Source organism: Cygnus atratus, chromosome 4 (genome assembly GCF_013377495.2).
Source record: "Cygnus atratus isolate AKBS03 ecotype Queensland, Australia chromosome 4, CAtr_DNAZoo_HiC_assembly, whole genome shotgun sequence".
In the NCBI taxonomy this organism is placed as follows: domain Eukaryota; kingdom Metazoa; phylum Chordata; class Aves; order Anseriformes; family Anatidae; genus Cygnus; species Cygnus atratus.
In genome coordinates, this window is record NC_066365.1 from 19,985,509 (window position 1) to 19,997,198 (window position 11,690).

Sequence of the window (11,690 nt, forward strand, 5' to 3'; positions counted from 1 at the left end):
TTGGAACATTGATAGGCATGGGGCATCAACCACCTCCCTAAGAATCTTGTCCCAGTGTTAGACCACCCTCACAAGAAATACATTTTCCCTAATGCCCACTGTGAATGTCCCCTGGTGCAGCTTTGTGCTGTACCCTCGTGTCCTGTCATTGCTAACCAGGGAGAAGTACCACTCCTATTGGTTATTCTTCCATGGGTTTGCTGATAAAAGTGTTGATACCTGTCTATGCACATTCTTAAACAACAGGTAAAAATATATGGAAGCTTAGAGAGAGGTAATCAGAGAAGTAGAGGGTAACTCTAATAAGTTTTAATATTAAAATTTGTAGGGCATCAACACCATGTCTGAGGATGTCAGCCAAACTGTCCTCAGTGATCTGACCTCCTTAGCACAGTCCAGACACCTGAGTCAAGAGGAGTCCAGCCTGGGCCAAATCAAACTCCCTTTTCTGCTTTCTAGCCCTTCAAACTCTGCTCCTTACGAATTCTTTCATCAACAAGGAGGGAGTGGGGCAGGGGGGAAACCAGGAAAGGCATTGCCAAGTTTTCACATATGGGAAAAGTGATGTCATGCAAAAACCAACGTTGATTTTCACATCTCACAACCCCATTGATTTTAGCCAAATTCAGGTAAAATACGCACTTCCAAAATGTGCTCTTCCAAACACTTATCTGCTATTCTGAATGTTACTTCTCTCAAAGAAAGTAATCACAAATCCACCACCACATCTCACTGCTGTCCTAGTCTGCATGCATGCTGATTTTGCAGATAGCCTCCATGGAGCTCATCTCAGCAGTTTTTTTCTGTAGTTTACAGCTACCTCCATTTCTGTCCACAAAATAAGGACGGGTTAGTTAAATGTACTCAGTCTTCAAGAGTCACAGAGGGTGGGATTTTTCCTTGGGGAAGGAAAGAATACTTAAGTGCTAAAAAGGAACTAATGGGAAAAATATGTTAAAAGTTTTGTTTTAGAAAATACTGTAGGAACGAGGGAAAATGCCTAGAGATGGGGAGATTTGTAAATTTAATTTGCATTGTTACCTTCTACTATGTGCATTATAATTTTAGATAGCCATAGAGATCAGAAGACATACGAAGCCATAAGAATACAAGAGTCTAAGCAGAAGTGCCAGTTTAAGTACTGAATTCTAATTCGTGTTGCAGAAGACAAACTTTGCATAACAACTTTTCTGAATTTCAGCTATTTTACAGCTGTTTTAAACAGTAGTTCAAAGTAGTTCAAATTTAAACCATGCTAATAGTTTAAATTCAAAAGTTTGTTGTATTTTAAATAAGAAGGATATGATCTATTTTTCCATATATTGGTTAAATTAATAAACGTTTCAAAATCTAGTCAGCTAAACAACAATAACAATCCAGTATCATGGCAATGTTTGTCTTAAAAATGTTGGTAGGTTCTGTTGAGGATAAAAATACCCAAAACTCTTCTTTGAAACCAAAACACAGAATAGTCTGTTCTGAATCAATAAAAGACATAGTAGATCAAGAAAAATCTCCCAAAATCTGAAATCTCTTTTGAGTGATCCCCAAAACAGCAAAGAATCTGTTATTGACAGGGCTTGCTGGGCATAATGGGCTCTCAGCTCTACAAAATGCCCAAGGATAACTTCTTCGCCAGGTAGCACACAGACTTCCATCATCTCTTTGTGGCTCTGCTGCTGAAGGGCACACACTGGGGAAACATGACTTTAAATAGCAGAACAGTACAGAGACAGAAGAGTGGAAAGAAATGGAGACAATAAGAGGCTGTTTGACCATTAATAGATATAAAACACCCATAGAAGTAAATCCCAAGGATTTGTTCAGCAGATGTCTGCAGCCCAAAGGGAACTTTCCATCTGAAAAAGAAGAGAATGCTTTATTATATTCTGAAGCCAAAGATGTGGGTTATTCCTGAGAAATGTATTTGTTATGGGGAAGCAAGTGAACTATTTATGGCTTCTCTTGTAAGAAAATGAAGAACTTATTTCCTGGAGACCCTCTTTCTAGACTTAATAAATATCTTGAACTAATAGACTGTCATGCAACTCAGAAAAGAAAGAAAAAATAATCATAGTCTGAACAACACAGTAAATTAAATTTCAATATTAAATTTGCAGTTATATTAACCTCATGAAAAACAGCTTTTAAGTAATAGTCTTCTAGTTATCAGTACCCTTACTGTGTGCTCCAGCACCAGAGCAAACTACTTAAATAAGTGACCTTCAATGCAACACTTTTTTATGCTGCACCTTGCTGGTGAAAATAAATAAATAAATAAATAAATGTTCGAAAAGCAATTACTGAAGTCTTTATATTGTGATTCACCCAGTGCTCAATCTGATTTCATTTACACATTACCTACAAATGCAGTTCAATTACACAATTTCTTCAAAGGCTGCTCTTCATGATCTACCATCCAGATCATTATAGAAACATTACGCTGTTTTGTTACTACCATTATTGTCACATTGGAAGAACCAACAAATTCACAGAAATGTATCTGGAATGGTAGTGGATGTAAAAGTAAACACCTTCTGAACACAATAACTTGGATAATTATTTCCAAGTTTTTAGGGCTTCTTTTGCAAATCACCATGTTTGAACATTTATGGTGTTAAGTCAGCAAATTAGTGAAATTATGCGATATCTTAACTTTAAAGTACATTTATTTTCCAATCAGTATTTCCAAGGCTTTATGCCTGGAACAGTGAAATCAGCCGGACCAGGTTTTTGTGCCTTTTAATATATCTGAAATCAAATCTTTCTTTCCTAATGATGCATCCTTCTGTTTAACAATATATTTGTGCTTCAATTTCCATTGTGCATTAACCAGCAGTAAAGCCAGCATGCACAGCAATATTTGCAGATGACAATCAGAAATAGTTGAGATGGTTTAGAGCCTCCAGTCTTTTGTTCATAACCACCTCTTTGCTCCAACTCTCTGATCTGGCAAAAGAGATGGTGGAAAGAAACAGACACACACTCTTGATTCTCCTCAGGGTGAAGTTAACCAGCATGCAGAAAGCTATCCTAGCTGGTTGGTTGACTCCACATACACACAGGTAAAGACCTGCATTTGCATTCTGCAGTTCAGTCACAAAGAACTCTTCATCTCAGAATGTCTTGTCATCTCAGAATTTGCTCTTGAAATTTTGTGCAGTGTCAGTAAAAGCGGCCATTTTGTCCTAGGCCTGAAGTAGCTGCAGTTCAGTCATTGCTGAATTAACTCTTCTTTTTGCAGGCCTACTGTCTGCCTGCTCCCACTGATATGAAGAGACTACCCTAATGCAGATACCCACCAACAAACTGATCCCAGTGCTTAAAAAATATGGCAGGTCTACTGCATGCCAGATGGTTTATGTTCAGATTTCAAGAGGAGAAAATATTGCATCTGTTCAGTGGAAGCCAAAGTAATTGGGCATCCTTTATATTCCTGAAAGTGTTTGTGCTGCTTTATAGAACAATGACTGAAACTTGTATCTAGAACCAGGACTTCCAGCTGGTCCAGTACACAGCTGCATAGTCCTCATAGCAGCTTATTGACTTAAGACCTTTCTTTGGCTCATTGCACAGAGCATCTTGGCACTTTCCAAGAAAACTAGTGTACATTTATAAAAAGCAGTACTGTCTGTAATAATTATTCTCCTTCAGGCATATGCCAAAATCAGTCAGATAGAATGCTGGCAATATTGTTGGTAGGTTCCTCAGATAACAAAATGTTATTGAGTTTGTCTTCATTAAAACAGAAGCAAGGAAAAAGAAAACCTAGATTTATATATATATATATAGAGAGAGAGATAATATATTAATTTTAGATTTCTCCTTCTCTGAAGGAGCAAAGATTAATCAACTTGCTCTTTCTGTGTTTCTGTTCTCACGAATAATTATGAAATGTTTGAAATTATGATTCACCTATAACAAGGACCAGATATATTAATAACCCAAGTAGAAATACGACATTTACATCTCTCCTTTTAAGATAACTTAATTAAGAAAATTATTTGTGAACAAGTCACTATTATCTGTCCTGATTAATTTAGAAATTTGACTAGCAGGAGAAATTACACAGAAAGAAGAACTTCAGAGGATGTTAAATAGAATTTCAATCATTGATATTTCTACTGTCTAACCCATAAAATATGTCATAGTGTGCAGTTGGGGTATTGATTTTCTGATGTCTGGGAGATGAAAATACAAGTACCCAAGTGTTCCTCTTGACAGCTACATTAAGAAAATAATCAAGAAAAAAAATAGTTGTTTTTTTTTTTTTCAAAAAGTTATTCACATGCAGTGACTGAACTATTGTGAGGTAATCTTGATAAAATTAAGATTTTTTGTTGTTGTTGTTGTGTTGTTTAATTTCAAGAAAGACATGAGGGAATAAGAAATAAATAGCAAGGATTTGTAATATCAAGTTTTATATGGGTACCAACTTTTAGAAGCAATGGAGTCTCACAGTTTCTTCAGTACATTCTTGTTCTCAAGTCACAGCAATCAAAAGTGAAACGACATGACACAAGCAGCAAAAGGCATAACCAAAGCTTGTGTGATCCTGAAGTTAATGTATTTAATTAAATTGCATTTTCACAGTTGGGTATATCTCATGTCAAAATCAAACTCAGATAAAGTAAAAGATTCTACAATTTGCTACACCTAAGACAATTATTTCCTTTTCTGTTACTACAATTATTTTGGGCTTTAACTCTGTTGTATACTTCTTCTGGTGAAATTTAGCTTAGTTTTAGGGAATTGTTTTATAGCATTGCTTAAAAAGAACATTTTATGCTTCAGACATTTGACCAATATGCTGAGTTAAATCTCATTTAATTCTACCACACAGTAGGATAAGGAAAAAAAAAAAAAAAGTAGTATCTTTCAAAATATCAGAAATTTTTCAATCTTAGCATTGAGCATTCTGGGTTTTTGCTTAATATATCAGTTCTAATAATTACAAATCTATATACTTTTATCACTGCATACTATACAATGCCTCCTGAAATGGCTTATATTTTACACAGCTAGATGAAAATTAAAGGATGTGATTTTAATGACAGCACAGGTAGGCTTTGTTATTTGCCTGAACATCCAGATTTCTGCTAACTGTTGTTGCAAAAGCTTAGGATAGATCTGAGGCAGGCATTTGTATTGAAATTTTATGATACCTGCTGTAAAGTTCTCGCCAGAGAATCAGGAGGGTCAGTTCTTAATTTAGACACTTATGAAGAAAGGAGCAATTTCTTCATTTCAGACACTTTTCTATTCCTCTGCTGAAAAGAGTGGGTTGACTGCAGGAGAAGAAGGCATATCTCTAATCATGTGTCAAGAATGGCACTGTCCATCATGGCATTGCAGTGAAGCCATGCTCCACCAACAATATCCATTAAATTAACATAATGATATTAGGAGACTGTGTTGTAAGACAGAAAAAAACAATGTCACATGAAAAAAAAAAAAAAAAGAAGCTCATTTTGGTCAAGTTTTTCTCCCCTAGGTCCAAATAAAAGACTCTGATATAGACTTTCAAGCCAAAATGCATATAAACACTACAGCAGGTTCCAGAAATGCATAGAACTTAAATAGAATTTAAAACAGATGTGGGTAAGAGGGTGTCGCTGAAATATTCAAACCAGGAAGAAGTGGTCTCATATAGAAAGTTTCTGCACAACAGAGGCTTCTAACTTTGTCTAAAATTTAGCTGAAAAATATTGAAATACCTCAGACTTTTCTTGTTAGAAAATAGGTATGGTTCTGACAAATTTTTATTCATAAAATGCAATCCAGTATACCAAACATGAGATTAAGCCAGTATTTTATACAGTTATTTCTATATTTAAATTAATCCTATTCAACTCAATTTTCAGTCACTAAGCAGACTGTATAATATCCATTTAATTAATTTGCCTACATGTCAGCTTTTAATGAAAGTAAAGAGATAGAGAATGAAGGTGATATTAAAGTTACCACTATTGCTAAGTGGAAGGTTCAAAATGTTGTACTTAGACCATGTTACTAAAAAAAATATGTGGTCATGTAATTAATGATTAGTCTACACAGATATAAGGAGCAGCACTAACGTTTCTGGAGAAGTCATCACTTTGTTTGGATGCTTGGACTCTGAGAGGAATCAGAGTAATTCAGTGTTTTCCATTCTAATGCATCCAGGAGTAATTAGCTAAAAATTGGCTATAATAGTTATGTACTTTGTCAATTAATTTAATATGATCTTTTTTTGTATCCAGGTATCAACTTTTTTTTCTTTTTTTCTTTCCTTCTTTCCCAGAGGAAATATTAAACTTGCTTGATTTATTTACATACAATAGAGAAATTTTGATAATGAAATTTTATTTTTTTTTCTTTTCCTAAGTCTTCACTCTCTGCTTTGATCTAAATAAATACAGCAGTTCCTAAGTTAGCAAGCAAATCTTAGAATAAGAGTGAATAAAGTAATGAATCCATTTCATTTAATTAAAACTTTGAACAATACTAAACCATTGAGGATAATTAAATGTCTTTTTAAGGATTTTAAATTGCTATTGAGCTCTTAAATAAATACCGATTTTGGGGTTGAGATGACTCTGAATCAGCAAGACTGCTATTCAGAAGCAACAAATTTTAATGCTTTTCTTTCATGATTCTTCCAAGACACAACTTTTCCAAAACACAATAATTTTCCATGCAAAGCTTGGTGCATATTGGTTTCTGCTTCAATTAAAGCCCAAACTGTTTCAATAGAAAATGCATAGTCTTATACATTGTACAGAAGGTTATTGATTGCAATAGTCCTTGATTCAAAAATACTTCTATTTTTACATGAATTTACTTCCAATTATTATCATACATCAGAAGCCTAATAAAAGAATGTTAAAATTACATCACAACACAGAAATAACTAGATTGCCTCAACAGCTGCAGACTCCTTGCATTATTATTACCTATTGGTCCTAGAAGTATCTCTTGGCAAAGGAATGGAATGAAAATATTATTTGCCACTGAGCAGTACAGCTGCTAAATATGTTTGGCCATGGATTCATATAAAATCCTATTGAAACATCAGACAAAAAGAGGTACAAAGAAAAAAGATAAGACTTTTATCGAGACTTTACTGTCAGCTTAACAAAAGGTAACAAGAGAAATGTGTGTGGGGCAGGTGGGAAGTGTTGTTTTTGTTTGTTCATTTCTGTGATCATCCAATAACAAATATTAAGAACTTATTAGTTGGATATAGTTTCCCATGAAATTAATGTTAGATACTGGTTTAGCAAAAAGGTAACTTTATTTATTTCACAGAGAGAAAAACTAAACCTCAGACTAAAGCAGAATTTTCCCAATCCCCATATAAGACATGTTTCTCCAGCCAGTCCCAGACTTCTGTCGTTGTTGTTCATAACTCTTAGTTCTGGTCAGGACCTGTCTGGATTAACATTTCCTTACACCCTCATCTACCTGGCCATAATACCTCCCTACACAAACAACCCTAGACTGCAGGACTGACCTCTTCATTTAACTGTGTTTTCCACTGAGAAGCTTCTTGCCCACTGATCTTCACGTCTGTGTAGCTTTTGTCTCCTCTGAACAAGAAATAGGCAGTTTCTCTTGCTGATTTCCCTGGTCCCCACTTCTCTGTCCCATTGTGTGGTCCCACTCCAGCACTGTCCTTGGACCCAAGCATTTTCAGTCACTCTTTTTAGCTGGCCCATATCTGATGTTCAAGAGTCACTCAGAATAGAGGGAAACCTGCACAGACACCAGGGAATGACTTCAGTGGTAACAGTTACTAAAAGCATGGCAGACCATGTAACAACTGCAGTCATTTAAAAGCCAGCCTTTGAAATGTTTTTGCAGAAAGAGCTAAATGACTAACTCTGCACAAAAGACTGACGTTGTGAAAAAAGAAAAAAAAAAAAAAACCCTCAATCAATGCAGTTGCAGTCTGACAGAATTACAAGCATCTTAAATAAGGCTATAAAATGGGGAGTTTCAGGTCATTTTATTTACAAGGTAGCTCATGGGGAAAAGGGGAAAAAGCAGAGGGCAGTTCCAGCCCTGCCTGTGGTATCCAGAGCTTTATCTTTGGTGTCTATCCAGCTGTGGCCTTACAATGAGTATTGTTATATAAAATACAATGACAGTCTGTGAAGCAGTGGCGAAGTTTCAGCCTTCCCTGCTGCTTTAAACTAGGCTTACTCTGACTCTCTTTTGAGCCCAGTGAAATCTTTGTAATGTGTGTCTGCTTCAGCAGGAGAGGCAGTAAGTTGCTCTGGTTGTTCCAGGTTCACATAGCATTGGATGTTCTGCACAGGCAGATGTGGATTTAAGTCTCCTCAGGTGGAGGAAATTGAGCCCAGAGCTTATATATGTAGAGGCAGTGTTCTAACAACAAAGCTGGAGGAGGTGTGCCTTCAAAGAAAAACGTATCTCCTGCTCTTGTGCACAGTCTCTGACAGAACGAATTAGGCTTCCATCTCAGAAGGTTTCTGGGAATTATGTATAAGAGGAGAGACCTTGCTGCAATGACCCAAACACCAAGCAACAGACATCCAACTCCCATCATGTGGGACAACACTATGAGTTCTTTTACCCTCTCCCCAGTCCTCAAATTCCCCACCAGCCTAGTACAGGAGGCTTCTCTTTAGTGTGCCAGTTGTTTTGGTATCTAACAATAAGCTTTGGGCTCCATTCCTCCAGAAGGAAGCCTAAATATTAGATATTGCAAATGTTCTTAAGTTGCAGTGAGTATCTTATTCACCAGTGGAATTAGAACTGAAACATTTGCTTAGCTATAGCCTGAAGATTGTGTTCATGTAACCTACATTATACCTGTGAGCCTGTTGCTGGAGGCAGGCTGTAAACATCAGGTACACTTACCCATTAGCTAGTACTGGGCTCAAAGACTTAACAAGAACGATGCAAACATGGGTTTCAATACATATGCCCAAAAAGAGCCTAGTATAATCATCGTACTTTTCAAAGCAAATAAAAGTAAGCATTTTAAAGATCTGTAATAAGTCACTTCTACAAAATTTATTTGCTATTTATGTGGCATATTTATGTGATATTTATATGGTATTTTCTGTTGCTTGAAATGTGTTACACCTATATTCCCTCTGAAAATTAAAAAGTGTCTTTTATCCTACCCAGCAGTTTGGATAAACTTTCTATATATTTATTTGACATTTTCTCAGGCCAGCCTTGAAGTTATATTCTCCTTTTTTTTTTTTTTTTGTAATGTTAATACATAGTGAATATTAAGTCATCCAACATGGCATGAATATATTCCAGGATCACACCAATATTGTCTTTATGGATTAATTTGAAAAAATATATAAAATTTTGTTTTTGTAGGAATTCTTCATGACCTTGGCTTTATAAATGAGAAGACCAATAAAATTTTTGATCCATTAACTTTACAATTCTTTCACAAATATAAATAAAACCGTGGGAAAATGAGACTGCTTTCCTATAAAATCTGTATTAAGATATCTCCCTTCAAAGAAACAATAAAACTAACACCAGGGACTTTGCCAAGGTGAATCTCATTAGCCAGCTGTAGAAAGAAAATGATTTAGACTTTGTCTAAAAACAAATCTGATTTGATGAGAAGCATGCAAACCACAGCACAGTCATATCTGAATTGTTCGATGAATTGAATGGTGCCCAGTGGCAGGACAAGAGGCAATGGACACAAACAAAGACACAGGCTGTTCCGTCTACGCATCAGAAAGTACTTCTTTACTGTGTGGGTGGCTGAGCACTGGCACAGATTGCCCAGAGAGGTTACAGAGTCGCCCTCCTTGGAAATCTTCAAAAGTCCTCTGGACATTATCACTCAGGCTCTTTGTGCTCACCCTTTTGACCAGCCCACATGAAGCATCATAAATGATGAGGCCCTAAGGAGGTAAAAGTTTCCTTAGAATAAGGACAGTTGTAAGGAAGACAACTTTACATGAATTTTCTAAAAGTGATCAAATAATTTCAGATTTTACGGTGTGAAAGATCTTAGATATAAGCAAAAATAAACACAAGCTAGACCTGCTCATTAATCACTTCCATAGGCACAACAGAATCATATGGCAATTTTTGTAGTCAGAGACAGAGAACTGCCATAGGGAAATAAATACTGAAGTCTTCAAAAAGTTTTTTTCCTCAATCAAATATTTTCCAAGAAAAGCAGAACTTGTGTTAGAGAAATGGCATAGACAACGCTAAAAATACCAAACAGCTAAATTCCACATCCAATCTCCCATTAACAGAAATTGTTTAGAACAGAATTGAAGAAGGGTTATATGTGATCTTTGTATAAATGGAGTATCACTAAAAGCATAGAAACTCTTTTTAAGTTCCCTTGTTCAATGATCAGATTTGAGAGATCTCTATTGACAATCTTTCCCATATTAATTTTTCTACTAAAATTATTCTTCTCATATCTATTCTACTCATATCAGAAAGAAATTATTAGTAAATTGAGCAGTGTTCCAAAAACTATTGGACTTCATTGCTCGTATTATGTTTCCTAAACGCTATTACACTGAATAACAAAAGATTAAATCTTAATGCATATGTGTAATAGGATTCAAATGCAGGTCATGTGCCAAGTCACATCTTGATTTTCTTGATCTTATTACTTACGTGTATAATCTTAGCATCACGTTAATATAATCACCATGTAAAAACTACAGTTGCATTACACATAAATATTAGAAATTTTAAGGTTGCAAAGGCAAATATTAAATAGCAATAAAGAGATGGGATTAGCTGTGCAATAAGCTACCTTATGGAATTATACAATGCTTTTAAAAACAGGAACAGTATTCACTCTGGTGCATTTATATGGGGGGAAGGGGGGAGGGGGAGGGCAGTGGGGAGTCCATATTAGAAAGTTGGGAGTGCCACTGACATTTCATTGTTACCTGGATATACTGATGACTATTAATGATGAATGCGTATTAAAATGTAAAAGCTATGGCTCAAATCAAGACCACATTCTAATTAACTGCAGAGCATCAAGGAAAAGAAATTAAGTTACATTGTGCCCAGCTGTTATGAGGATTATATTAGGTTCAAAATGGGCTTCCAACATTCATACAATTGTCAGGAACTACCACTGATTCCTCTGCCCAGGGACATGCAGAAAGTACTCAGTTCAATCAATCTTTTGTCTGAAGAGCAGAGTCCCAGAAAGTATTACAAACCTATGATGGTCATACTAAAGCTCAGTAACTTGGGAAACTCTGAAATACAAGGACATAACACAGGAAAATGCTGAAAAGACCAATGCTTGCTAAGCTTCAGATTAGTTCCAGAGAGAAACTATCTGTTCATGCAGAAGACTGGTATTTAAATTTGTGGATCTGTGTCAGGAATTTTTATTAGCTAATAAGACAAGGTCTGTTAAGGGGAAAGAGAAAGACAAAGGAAAAAGGAAGGCTGGAGAAAGAGGATTAAGTGAAAATATAAAATAAACTTAGAGGAGTGTGCTGAGGAGAAAAGACTGTTCAGAGCATAGACTCCAGAACCTCATTTGATATCACCACTTCAATCCCACAGATCTCTGCCTGAATTGCATCAGGTCCTGTGGGGCTCAGCTGAAAGAGAGAGAGAGACAGAGACAGAAGAGAAGGATGCTGGGATGCTACTCTCTGCAGAACAGGTTTAATGCACTTTTGTGTGTCACCTCTTGAGAATCCACC